The sequence below is a fragment of the Micrasema longulum genome, unplaced genomic scaffold, assembly GCF_059751315.1.
Source record: "Micrasema longulum isolate JH-2025_06_02 unplaced genomic scaffold, ASM5975131v1 h1tg000973l, whole genome shotgun sequence".
Taxonomy (NCBI): Eukaryota; Metazoa; Arthropoda; class Insecta; order Trichoptera; family Brachycentridae; genus Micrasema; species Micrasema longulum.
Genome location: NW_028278164.1, coordinates 152,076 through 167,199, shown reverse-complemented (window position 1 = coordinate 167,199; position 15,124 = coordinate 152,076). Strand labels below are relative to the sequence as shown.

General features: G+C 30.4%; 1 long non-coding RNA gene across 1 annotated transcript; it reads left to right on the top strand.

The window, feature by feature from the left end:
* The first annotated feature begins 7,661 nt into the window (after positions 1 to 7,661).
* On the top strand, positions 7,662 to 11,103 carry LOC148277821 (uncharacterized). The gene is made up of 2 exons (XR_015823357.1): positions 7,662 to 7,817; positions 10,802 to 11,103. It is a non-coding gene; the product is annotated as an uncharacterized LOC148277821 (long non-coding RNA).
* Positions 11,104 to 15,124: the final 4,021 nt, after the last annotated feature.

Sequence of the window (15,124 nt, the reverse complement as noted above, 5' to 3'; positions counted from 1 at the left end):
TGTGGTCCTGTGGTTAGTGCGTCAGACTCATGGATCAAAGTTCCATGGTTCAAAGTCTACTCTACTCCAACTTGATCCCCATGTTTTAATAGTGAGTTATTTGAAACTCGTTGTAAATGGCCCTCAAAATGAAATATTTAGGTAAATCATAAAAACGTAAATATTTCTTCTTCTATGAAAAAAAAAAATTAAGCAAAAATTAGTCCTACCCACGTGCAGTTGTTTTTCTCAAACAGTATCGCATTGACAAAAACACAATGCTCAAATACATATTTATTGAAATTGTCTGAGTCGTTTCTTGTTTTTTTTATTTATTATTTTTAAAAATGAGCAAAATATTACGATGGTAACGGTATTATTTTTTTTCCGTACGATGTCGGCTAATTATTCCACTACGGTTAAAAACACGCATATTTTGAATTACCTACCTGAAAACGAGACGTTATACGTGTAATGTACGTAGTGTTTGTTAGAAGCGCACTTATCAGGTATGACGTTAAAGTAACGTGATCCCAACTGCGACTCATATTGTTTGCGCTCATATTTTGTTTGCGCTTATATTTCAAACCGAAATTTATTAACAAAAACTCGTTTTATATACACTAATAGGTATATCATTAGAATTGTGAAAATTTGCTATAAATATTTAAAACATTTTAAACTATATTCTAGATTTAAAAAATACCGTTATGAGAACTCTATAGAATATTTATAATGCAACTCGCGGGAATTGAACCTACAATATCAGTTTGTTTTGCCGTCTAACTCCAAATAGCCCGCGACGGTGGCATGCTTCTTGGCTCAATATCTGCACAGTACTTCTATGTAATTATTTTTTACTACAAGGATGACTTTTTCGTTATTATTATTGATTTAACTATTTTTTATACTTGTATGTGTATATTAAGTACCATCTAGCAGCACAACTCTTGCTTACAATGGCAAATGTTGGTGGTTTTTCAAATTCATATGACGAAGAAGGGACTGTAAAATATAATAAGCTATTTTACTAAAAAAAACAGAATATAAGCTCGTACGCTCTTATTGCGCCCATGTTTTCATTTATAATTAGCATATAAAACATTGTCATATATGTATAAAGGTATTTGTGCGGATGTCGGAGGACTAGCAGCTGGCCGGTGTAGAGGAGCCAAATAGCCCGCGATGGTGGCATGCTTCTCAGCTCAATATCTGCACAGTACCGATGTGTATTATATTTCTGTGTATTATTATATTATGATTTTTTTGTTATTATTATTATTGATTTTACTATTTATATGTATGTGTACATCTATGCATACTGTGTATATGTACATGTATGCGGACATATTATTATAAATATCAACCACTGTGACTAGAACAAAATATAAAAATAATGTTAATGAACGCTTTGACACGGGTTATGCCCAGTGAGGTGTTCATATACGAGTAGATTAGAAAAAAAAAGTTTCATCTGAAATAAATTGAATAAAAGAAAAAAAAGCTAACTGCGCCTCGGCGCCTTCAAATACAAAGTAATAATAAATTTCTAAAATTTTTACATGACATCGATTCTAACTCGCGATCTACTGTACAAATATTTATTTTCCATTCTCTATATTGACAAACAATATATGGTTACGCCCTATTAACTCTATGTGTACACACCCATATATATAGCACAATTACTAAAATGAGGAGTTCAAATTTATTTGCTACCTACGGGGCCCTGCTTAAGATGTTGCATTTGCCTACCGTGAGTACCGATATTGTTCCGGCGCAGATAACAACTGAATTTACGGTGTGTAAATTTGCTTTTTTATATTCTCATCGCGATTGCAAAGATGATATCTTGCAATCAATAACTATAAAATCCACTGTGTTGTGTAGTTCATCAAATGCCCCTCCTTCCTGACCACGAGATCGGATCTGATCCCGACTGCTGCGACAGAAGTTTTAGACAATGAAGTTGTCAGAACCTAGAACCCAGAATAAGGTAGGCTATTGCAGTCTATGGGTTCTATGGCAAAGTAAATAAAGGATAACGCATCCCGCGAACCAGCAATTTAAGCGTTCATCTGCTAACGGGCAAGTGGCGCGTTCAATATATAAATGATGGTCAAATAGATTTTTTTTTATCTCTTATTATCCGTGAGAAATATAGTTTCCTAATTTGATCATAAGTGCGTAATCCATTATTCAATTTATTAACTGCATATTAATTGAAATAATATTATCTTATACAAACACCGATGTTTTGACAATTCGATAATATTGGTGTATAAAAGTCTCAAACATTTTCTTGAAAGACTATTATGTAACTCAACTTATTTAAAGATGAAGTTTGTACAAAACGTTGTTGCTGTCATGATTTTTAATTTGTGTGCATCTTCTGGATATCACGTGAGTACATATGTGGGTTAGTATTTTTTTTTCATTACAAACTAGAAAAAATAATAGTAAAAAAGATAAAATTCTCGTCAGTTATCAAAAATATGACTTATTACATAGAGTCAAAATTTAAAAACAATGAAAGTTGTGAACCGTCCTGCATTTTTGTCTTTACTTAATTAACTTTTCAAAGGGGATATTAAACTTTCCTGACAGCCAATTAATAAAACATAAGCAAGTGACAGTAGTCGGCTATTGCCGCCTATTCATGACCGAAAATCTAATGATACATTTATGTTAATGAAAAATTCTCTTTAAACTCAATTGAAAAAAAAACAACGGGTAAATATTGTAAAAATTATAAAAATAAAGAGAAAATTATAAAAATATGAATTATTTTTCCTCTTTCGCCGTATTGCACATTCGTTTAGTAAGTAAAAAGGGTAAACACATCTTTCAAACTATTAAATTGAAGTCTCAGACTTTTCCGATTTGTACATTTATTTGACTATCTGTTCTTACAGTTTTATCTTATGGGGCTAACGATTTTATCTTACGAAGATTAAACTAGTAAAATAACAATTTAGCAAATTGTAGCAGACGTAAATAACACTGATTATCGTGTTTCCCACAATAATAAGGCTCAAATTCCTGCGTGCGAGCATAAGTGACCGACGCAATCAATCAATTCTGGAGTAATAATTATTTTGATTTGTTGTTATAGAATGAACGTTTATTTTAGGTGGCGTCGATATTTACAATGAAGAATTGTTAAGATTTAAGAGAGATCAAGAAATCTCATCATTACCAAATGATCAAAAAATCGATCCAAGTGATCTTGAGAGCGTCTTCGGGCCTGATCCAAACCAGCATACCATTGATGAACATATAAATGATGATCAGTTAAATAACCAACAAGATGAAATAGTCAATGCGAATGACGAGAAGATTACAGGTAATTGATTAATTTATTAGTGACGTACCGAAAACTAAACAAAGTTGTATTTATAATACAAAATAATTAAATAAAAAAAGAAAATTCTTTTTTAAAAGTACTAAGTTTAATACTTCTTCCCACTAAGTAACATTCGCAAGAGTAACCTTAAGAAAAAATTTGCTGGCAGATCAACTTTGAATATTTTTATTGTACAAATACAGTTTTAAGGTTACTATTGGGAAGAAGTATCAAAATGAGAACTTTTTAAAAAGATTTTCGGTATTTTTTTCCAATAATTTTGTAAAATAAAATTCACGAAATAAAGGCAGTCCCTGTCTTTTTTTCATACAACAATAAAACCGCTAATCAATTCAATTCAAAAATAATTGAAGGTTACATTCATTTCGTAATCATGATATTTTAAATTCCGAAAATACCTATATAATTCAAAAGATCGTGTATTTTTTCAGATAATGAAGAGGATCCAAATATTCATTATGATGGCATTGCCCCCCAAGAAAGTATTATTATTGAAAACGAAGACAAAGACCAAAACGAGGAAGCCGTGGAGGTATTTTCGGTGTTTGAATTGGGTTTTGGAACACGGAAATGAAAATTGGAATAACCAAGGAATTTTACAGAACTACGTATTTTCACTTGTTCCAGCCTTCGTAAGTCCGGTTAAAATTGCATCTCAAGTTAATATTTGGGTGAAAAAAATATTAAATTTTGTTCGATAATAAAGTGTATTTAACACAAACCAATTATACATAAACTCCATCAATTATTTCAAACATGCATTAATTCATGAGAAAATAATTTGTTTTGCGTATGAAACAATAAATTGTTTTTTTAAAGTATTATTTCAAATAATAAATTCAACAAGCACGAGGTTTAAAATTAATAATAAACTTTTTTGATATTTGTATTATGTGCCGATGTAGTAGCACACAGAGAAAGATTATTCGAAGTCCACCAGGGGCTCAATCACAAATGACTATCGACGTGCTAAAAAACGTGCTAAGTATTAAGGCGATCACAACAAACAATTATGAACACGCTGAAGTTATCGCAGTCGCGTTGCAAAACGCCAAACGCCTTCAACAATTGTTTAGGTTAATAGCTTTCTCAATTTGATTCAAAACAAATAAATAGAATGATAAATTGTGAACAAAAAAATAAAACTAAATTATTTTACTTACAGTTTAGGAATATTCTCCATATTTACACCGGTAAATTTTATTTATTGGGGATATCAACAGTAATATATGTAACAAAAATACAACAAATAAAATATACAGAGAATAAAACCAATGACAGAAATCCACAGAAATAAATAAAATACACGTACAATACATACTAGTGTGTTTGTGTGAGTGTAAGTGAGTGAGAGGGTGGGTGAGTGGGTGTTATATTGGAATGAAAGTGGACATGTGTGTAAATATTGCACAAGTGTCAAGTGTCGAAAATACAAATATATTTAAAATATTAAGAATTAGAGATAAAATATAATAAAATAAAATAAAATAAAATAAGATAAGATAAAATAGGACTTTATTATTGAAACTAAGTATAAGACAAAAAAGTATGTTTTAAGACGCGCATTTTAAATGTTATTTTTTTACAATCAAATGGATCAATAAGGGGAAAGTTCAAATTATATTCACTAACAAAACGTATAAGTGGAGAGTTCTGGGCATAGTTCGTACGAACTGCTGGCAGATGAAATAGAGAGCTCGACGTGTGACGGGTATGGTAGCCGGGGACATTTAATGATAACTCCGACAAAAGAGCCGGACTATCAAGGCGTCCACTAAGTATGTCATGAAGCTCCCCCATGTCCAACAGTAGACGGCGATCTTCTAAAGTAAGCAAGTGGTGTTTTTTGCAGGAAGACATAATTGAGATCAGTATACCTGCATCTCCAGTTAAGATGTCCAAGAAATGTCCATTGAATTTTCTCGAACTTTTCTTTATGTGTGACATATTGTGGAGACCAAACAGAAGAGGCATACTCGAGCAAACTGCGAACATGAGCAAAGTAGACCATTTTTATACACGCGATATCTTTAAATACATGACATGTACGAAGTACAAAACCAAGGTTTCTATGTGCACGGGTCAGTATGTCATCGAAGTGATTCTCAAATGTAAGTTTGATTGTAAATGTAAATTACAGGTTTCGACATGGTGGTGTTTGCATCTCAATAAATCTGCATGTGATTTATGTATTCTTGGAAATACTATATATGTGATGGTGAAGGTGGAGGTATATTTTGATATTTGCATGTTGGTGTAGTGAGTGTCCTGACAGGAGACGGGTATGTCTCAAAATTGGTAGACTAAAAAACGACAGTAAGTGGTTATCACTGGCGGCTCCTGACCAAAAACATTGGCAGTGCATTTCTTTAAATTTTGTTAACTTGTATATTATTAAGTTCAATAATATTATAATAGGTCTGACGTGATAAACGAGCAATAGTATGACAGTCCACGCATCGGAACCAGAAACGCTAAATGCGCCCAACATAATACGCACGTTATAGTTAACTAAATTCTTTCTAATATCATGTCATTACGCATATTCAAAGTGACATTACAAACGAACTTCAAATCTGCGCATGCGTTGGCAATGCCCGGAATATGTAAATTATCTTCTCCCTCTAACGCACAATTCATCGGTATGAAGCATTGTCTGTGTCGCTCAAATGACGATTTTAGGAGATATGATATATTTCTTACGAATTCAGGTCAAAAGATTGTGCAAAACAGAATATGCACTGGGTCGATTGCGCATGCGTAGACAAGATGAGCAAATCGTCCGCTAGAGTCGATTTCGCTAGATCTTTTGGCGCTAGTATTGAATATTATGAAGTTTACGAGTATAATATTGCAACGAATCTCTGTTTTTTTTTTACTAACTATAACATATTTTTATTATCAATAAAATTACTAATTTATTTACACAAATTTTTACTCGGCAGTGCACTGCACCTTTGCACATACTTAGGAACCACCTTTGGTGGTTATATACTTATATTAAATAAAAAATAAATAAATGTTGGACCAAAAAGTTAATATTTCAAACATAAAAAATAAAATAATTATATTTTTAGTAAAGCATGTTTTTATTATTATGATTTATGGTAACTAGCGGCGTGAGCGCGGGTTATACAAGTCACGTTTTCATCGTGTTAACCACAAAATACCGACAAAAATTACTGTTTCACTCGCAATTATTATAATGTGATTCATTTAGTATGTTAAAACATAATACTTCCGAGTTTATAAAAATAAAACAACAATTATCACTTTCATTTGATTCGCATTGATCTATTTCTGTTATTATATTTGTTATCTTATAATTATTATTGTGAGAGGCATATCTTAAATTTTCCCCTGAATAATTTTATCTTACCATGATTTATGTATAATAGATAATATTTATTTAAATCTTAAAGTAGGGCACACATATCATACATATTGTTATGTGTGTTCTAATAATAACATTGAAAATATATTTAATTTATAAATTGTTTTTCACATATGTCTTGACCATTATTTTAAATTTTGATATGTTTTTTTCTTCATAAATATTTTTTTCCATTTCGTAATACTTTTTTATTGCTTTAAATAAAATTGAATTTTGTGACCTTGCCTTTTTCCTAAATGGAAGTCTAATTTTGTTCTTTTCTCTAGTAATGTGATCGTGTTCATGCTGGTTCCGATCAATTTTTTTCCAAAATTCTGTTTTTTTATTAGAGTTTATAATTTTATGAACAAATATCATTGTATTGTAAAATATTCTTTGTTTATATGTTAATAATTTCATTTCATTTACCATCGACTTTACCCTCGTATATCTGTTTTTTTTCAAAATGATTCTAAAGGCTTTATTTTGTAATACAGTTAGTTTATCCAAATTAATATATAAATAAACTGCTTAACTCTATTTTATAATTTCATTTTACGGTTTTATTTTTAGTAAGCATGAAACTATTTAGTCATTAATATAAAAACTTTTGTCTAATCATCCCATGTGACAAAAAATATTCAAAATTGATTAATCGGTATGGAAAATACAATAAAAAAACTGCCACAACACTATTGTAACATGTCAAAAGAAAAAAGCATCTTCTTATATAATATTGCTTGAATTGTGAATGTAAATTGCTGTAATAAATATGTGTCCATATATAAATAAAAACAATAATAATAAAAATGACCTTCGAATTATTTTAATAAATAAATAAATATTTGTTTTTATACCGATTGTTATCGATTATTATCTTATCGTATGTTATTACGATAACAGCTGATAAATGGAACGACAATAAATTCCGGTATAAATAGATAGGTGCGCGTGTTTGTAATTTCTTGTCAATTAATTTTCTCAGTTTTATCATAATGGATTTGAAATTTGGTTTAGGAATTTTAGTGATTATGTTTCTAATTAATAGTAATGTTTGTTCTGAAGACAATTTAATTGATACATCCCATGAAGCATCAGGTAAAAAAGCTTTATTGCGTTAGAATTTGTTTATTTGTTTTTAGGAATTCATTTATATTTTCATAAAAGTTATAAATTTAAATCGTTGCTACACTTTTACGATTTATTTTACTTCATAACAATAATTGTACATGATTCGTGCTTTTAATTTTTTATATTATGTCTTATGATGCCCATTGTTAAATTCTGTACCTAAGAGGCAGACGGATGCAAATCCAGAATTTAATGAAACGACATTTCGATTATCGTATCCAGTTTATGATCATGTGCATTGATTTTGAAGAAATGTAAGTCTTAATTATTTTTTTTCAAATCCAATCACGTTGATTAAAATTTAATTATTCATTAGAAAGAACCAATGCATAAAGATACTGAAAATACAAATTAATGTGCTGAATTATTATAAATCACTTAGAGATAGTAGATTCTTTAGGCCATTGTTAAACATTTGACGGTTTGGATTTGCATCCGTCTGCCTCTGAGATACAGAATTAAGACATTAAAAACTATGGCAATCAAATCCTTATAGACTAAACATAATATCAATCAAAATATTATGTAGAAGAAAGGTGGTTAGGCTAATTATTATTACTATATACAAAAATACCCTCTCTGAAGCTACATATATTAAATATTTATTATTTATGTACTCCAATAATATATATAATAATAATAATTATTATTATTACTGATGACTTATATAGGGTCATTTTACCCAAAGGGCGCTTTAAAAAGTGATTATTGTATACGTATGGAATTTTAACCAAAGATAAAATACTGTTTTTCATTATTATTTTTTTTTTTATAAAAAGGAATATCAGCGTTCTTCTAATTTACCCAAATATTTCAATTTTGGTGGCCATTTTCAACAAATTGTTATTTACAATTATAACATGAGTTATTTACTCACTATTAGAAAATGGAAATCAAGTTGGGGTAGAGTGGGGTTTGAGTCTCGAGCCTCTGACCCGTGAGTCCGCAACACTAGCCACGGGACCACAACTCGACTTAAAATTTAATATCAATTTAATAAAATCAAATTTAAGATTTATTTTAAGTAAAAAGTAATATTAGCTTATTTTAAACATCGAATTGATAATTTATTTAATTTCAAATTAAAATAGAATATTTATTGAATTTTAATTTGAAACTTATTATTTATTTTATTTTAGCTTAAAAATTTTAGTAAAACTTGTAAATCAATTTAATTTTTAATTAAAAATGAATATTTATTTTATTATTCCTTAAAATTCACCATTCAAGTTAAACCACTTTATTACATATTTCAAAGTAGGGGAAATTCCAAAGTTAGGTTTAATTAATAGATAAACATAGATGGAGAATATTTGAAAGAAGGAAATATGGAAGTGTTGGAAATTACACGGTTTATGATCTGTCGTCGGCTGGTCCAAGTGGTTACTTTAAACACTGTATAACATTCTGCCTTTTTTTTAAGACCCGTGTTTCTTTGATTCTTCCACAAGCTTGAACTGAAAAGGTTGCCCAAAATCAAGAGTCTTGTAAAGATGCCAAATTTATAAGACAAGAGCATGCTTCTTTAAGAGCCGCTGAATTTAGATTTTACCAGCGGCTTCGCTCGCATGGTATTAGGAAAAAAGCTAATTAATTAGTTTTGTCGTTCAGTAATAAGAATTTTTCGGGTGAAATGATTTATTTTTTTGGAAAAAAAGAAGCCTGTATCAATTGCCGGTCCTCCAACTATCGAATCCTTAAATCTATGGTGACGTAACACCGTTTTTTGTTTTGTTTGGGTGTCCTTCACGTCTCAACGAAACGACTGATCGATTCTATTTTTTACACATAAATAGCCGAAAAGATGGAAAGTAAAATAAACTACTTATTTTTACTATTTTTTTATCCCAAAAGTTGAAAAAAGTACTCTGAAAAATAATGAAATATAGTAATAATCAGTAACATTATTTGAAAATAAGTAGGTAAGGTGGGAGGATGTCTAAAACAATAATTTTAAATGAACACTGAAAATTTCTATTATTGACTTGTTTTGTCCATGGTAAGGTAGTTTGCTTTTTGTTTTGCCGTTAAATTTTGGATTTGTGAAGAAATGAAGATGCTACTTCACCATATACTAAATGATAATTATCATATTAAAATTTGAAATACCAAGGTACTTTCAATCCCGATAAAATATATCATTCCAACAGGAAAATTCTTATTGATAAACGAAAACGCTTTTTGACAAACGACACAATAATGAATAACTTAAATAATGTCTCCTCGGTACCACGTGAGCGAAACCACGGGTAAAAGCTAGTACTTATACACGGTTTTTCAGGGCCAGACCACGAAACTTAAAAAAAAAACTTCTCATGGTAAGCTTTAAAACCAATCAAATTTTTTTTTTCCAAAAAGTCATCACAAAAAATATATATCTATATATTACCTCAAAATGTAGGAAATCCTTAATTTCTAGGACAAGCAGCCCCTTCACAAACCTCAACCCCTCTTCTACCCAGCTGCTTCCCTTGTCCGCGTCTGGTGCGTATTGCTTCGTTGGTCAAATACGTTTTTATCGCCATTTTTGTGTCGGGGATGGGTAGAGATTTGCGGAAAAGATTTTAGTCCCAGAAATTAGAGGGTTAATCCATTTTTAGATCATAAAAAAATATTATTAAAAAAAAAAAACTTTTTAGAAAAATATTATTAGGATTTTTTTGAAAGGTTACTATGAGGAATTTTCCTCTGAAGTTTCGCGGTCTGGCCCTGAAAAACCGTGTATATATCAATGATTTTGATTCATTATCTCATACATTTTTGAGAAACTTTGAAGAACAATCACCCAGTTGCGAAAAATTTTACAGCGTGTAAGACATATTTTTTATATCCAATTTCCCATAGCACTGAACTTTCTCATTATGACCAATACCACTGGTTCACTTAGTTATGTTTTTGACCATTACTTTTTAAAAAAACTGCAATTATCTCACTGCACCAATTTATTTCAGGTTATGTCAAAATCGTAGATGTGGAAAAAGGAGAAGAATTGAAAAAGTTTTATGAATCTTTCAAGAGTTGGGAAGAGTGGAAAAAGTTCTCCGCGTCCAACAAAATTGACAAACATTGGAAGTTACACTATGACCATTATTACAAACATTTCAGACCGGATAAAAGTTACCATATAAAAAACTAATGCCCAATTAATAACGAAGGCAATAATCTTATTAGTTATTTGTTTATTTAGGGCTTAAACATCATGGTCAACATCAAAAGTATACGCACAAATACAAATGCCTTCACGAAATAAAAACCCAAAAGTAAATATGAAACTCTTTAATAAATTTTCAGGACTCAGGATTTTATTATCAGCTGCAGGGTGTCAAATATATCTAAATTATTACTGTATTTATTTTCAAGCCGTTACATGCCGGCAACTGATAAATTTAAAGAATAATTAGTAAGCAGTATAGTACTATGATGTTGACTGTAAAATAAAAATTAGTCAAGTTTATCATTAATTAAATGCAGCTTCGGGAGAGTACTCCTATCGTTATTTGTTTATTTATTTATTTATTTATTTATATACGGCATTTCTGCCATTTACATATACGTGGTATTAAGAGTGCTTAGAAATAAAAATATTAAAAATAAAAAAAATCGAGTATGAAATATTAATATACTCGTACTGTACACATTATTAATTACTTGAAATACATACATATTTTAAAGAAATTATACAATAACAAAATACATTAATCAATCAAATTATAACTATTCCAACCCAATCTTCTGAAGATGATTTGCTCTTTTTGATAAAAATATGTTGGTCACTTTATTTTTTAAGTTAGGCAGAGATAAACTAAATATATCAAAATGTGATGCATATTCATTCCCGGTATTCTGTAATCTAACAATAGGTGAGTTATATTGAGCTACCGTTCGAGAATTTTGACAATAAAATATTGTAGATGTTCTGCTTAATCTAGGTGGTACATAGAATGAAATCAATTTCAGTAGATCAGGGGTATCAAACATTGGTTTTATTATTTTATATAAAGTCATAAGATCGGTCGATGTTCTTCGTTCTTGCAATTTAGTTAATTTAAGAGAGTCTGAAATTTTGTTATAATTGATTAGAAGAAAAACCCATCTTAAAATTAATATATCTAAGAAATTTATTCTGAATTCTCTCAATAGAATCTGAGAAAGTGATTTGATAAGGTGACCATATTGGAGAATTATAATCTAGTTGGCTTCTAACAAGAGATGTGTAAAGATATTTAAATGTGTTTATATTATTAAAATCTTTTCCGGTTCTAAGTACAAATCCTAATAATTTTACAGCTTTGTTAGATATTTTAATAATGTGCTCTTTAAATAATAATGAAAAGTATTCTGTATTGATTATATTGCATAATCTTTATAATAAATATCGTGTTTTAATTTCAATTATCGGTGTTTTTTTTATTATTTTGAACGTCTATAGAGGTAACACATGTACATCATCATTTCCCTATCCACACCCAACGGTGCATAGGACACTGCATTAACACTCAAATTGCAGCGCATCTAGATATTTTTTCTTGCATGAAAGGTAAAATTATCAGTCTTACCTACATATATCATTGATTTAACAATTAATATAAATATACACCTACATACCTATAGACAATATTATTTGCATTATAAATATGCTCTTAAATCATTGCTGAATATTTTCAAGGTTGCTCAGAAGAGAGTCTTCAGATCTATTCGTAAGGAGAGGAGTAGGCTACTGAGCACGCATATCAACAATACCCCGAGCGACATGGCATCGAAGACTAAATGTTTGAAAAAAAAAAATTAACTCAGTTTAATTGCTACAAATTTATATAAAAATTTCGGGCAAAATTTATGAAAATAAGTGTAAATGACAGAATAAATATAGATATAAATGTTTTTTTTTTGCTTTTATAATGTTCTGAAAAAAAAGAAGTTTACATGCTTGTAAGGCTTTTAATAAAAGGAAAATCTCACATACTACGAATACCGATAAAAATATATGAAATGAATTTAGAATAATTAATTTTATTTCAAAATCAATAAGGATATTGGGGAGAAATGTGTTCATACAAAAATGTGTATGAGAAATTCAATAAAAATACGTTCATAGAAAAACGCGACGTGTTTGGCCTTGGTGATTATGACGTCAAGATTTGTGATAACGTTCTAAGCAAATTTCGATGGCCAGGAACAAATAAATATAGATCGTGACGTATTAGGGGCGTGTCAAATGGAATGCCCGTTTTTTCAGTAATTCAAGATTAAAAATTTTAATATATTTTTTATGCTACTTATTTTTTATTTTTTATAGTATTTCATAAAACTTTATTGCTTTAAAAAAAAAGTGTACTATTGTGCCTACAGGTAAGGCATTTTTGCCCATATTTAGGTACGATTTATATGTGTTCACATATTACATGTAGAAATAATGGTTTGTTTATGGTAAACTTTACTTATTTTTCTTAGCGATAATATTTTAATACTTCACAATATGCTAGTAGTCACGCTCACAGTAACTTTTGTTTGACTATTTCGCTCCCTTAGAGTACCATTAATTCTTACTTGCAGTGTAAATAAAGCATTTTCTCATATCAAATAGTTAGGGTTGCCATATTTCGCTAGGGTCTCGTCGGGACGTTCTAGAATGGGGATATGTTGTCCCAAAAATGCAATTTTATAACGGTTTTTCAGAAATGTTTTCGAAATGTCTTTTTTACATTTTACTCGTATGTGGTGCTTTTTGAGAAGAAATATCGCTGGCCATATTTTTTCCATGATTTAATATGAACATTAAACGGCTTTTTGATTGATTTGATGTTTATTTTGTAGAACTCCATATTTAAATTTATAATATAAGAAATGAAACACTGATTTGAGTCTACAGAACACTTCCGTGACAATTGTTTTACTTTGTTAGGGCATTTTCAAACGAATGTGAAGATGAGATGGATTAAATGTCCTTATATCGTTATATAATTCAAGATACTTAAGTAAAAAATAAAAATAATCTTTTGAACATGCACATGTATATAGCATGTACATAAATCATAATTGAAGGAAAAACCAATAGTTTAGGGCAAGGCTAAGTGTTTAATATTACTGCTTTATTGTTTCTGCAGTCACTGGCAGCAGATGACATTTTTTATTGGTCCCTTTCACTAGGCCAACATCAATGATATAACTTTTTCCACTATAATTTTATGAGCAGGTTAAAAATTAGCAGAAAAAAACATTTCTCTTTCACAGAACCTATCGATTTCCACTCTATCGAGGCAAGTTCAGCTTCCATGAAGTTCTTTAGATACATAAATTGTTAAAAGCATTTGCCAACTTGCGGCCGTGGAAGATTTTTGTGGATTAATAGCGTTGCGCTGTGTAAGTTTAAATCGGGATATTATAGGTCGGCGTCGGGACAGAGAGATCATTAACGGTGACAGTCCCGATATATTGAGACTGATGGAAACTTGACACATAATGGCAGTTTTCTGCGTAGAGAATGAAAACAAGGAAGGTACACAAATTACTCACGAAATAAAATGGCATTTCAACGTGTCTATTCATAGGTGCGAAGGTTTTCACGGTCACTGTTATCAATATTATGTATCTTTTTTGGGTGATACCGTGTATGTTGGATTTGATCCGACGTTTCGGCTACCATTGCAGGAGCCATCTTCAGGGAAAACTGTGTGTTTTATAGAGAAATGTATGTGTTTAAGTACTAGTAATTTGTACCGTGTCACAGTCAGCAGTAGGCACATTTCTTGTTTTGTAGGAAAGAATAATTATGTTTATGTACTAGTAATTTGTACTGTGTCGCAGCCGGCAGTAGGCACATTTCTATTCGTTTTTGTCATATGTAGTGCTGGGAACCATGTTGAATTTAATTTAAGCCCGTCGTCTTTGTTTATATTATTTGGATGTCTGTGTATTTCAATTGCCTCTTTTATTATTCGTGCACTATAATTACTAGGTTTATGTAGAATTTTTGGTTCAAAGGCGAAAAAATGTCCTGTGTCTATAAAGTGTTCCGCTATTGCGGATTTGTCTGGATGTCCAAGTTTACACGCTCTTTTGTGTTCGTCAATTCTCATCTTTGCTGTGCGCCCTGTTTGTCCAATATACACTTTTTCACATCCTTGGCAACTTAGTTTGTACACGGCTTCAGTTTCCAGAGGATTTTTATCTTTTGGTTTTACTAAATGGTCTTTTATTTTTCCCACAGTCCCAAACGTTGTTGCAATATTTTGTTTCTTCAGCACTTTGGCTATCCTGTCAGTTACATTCTGTAC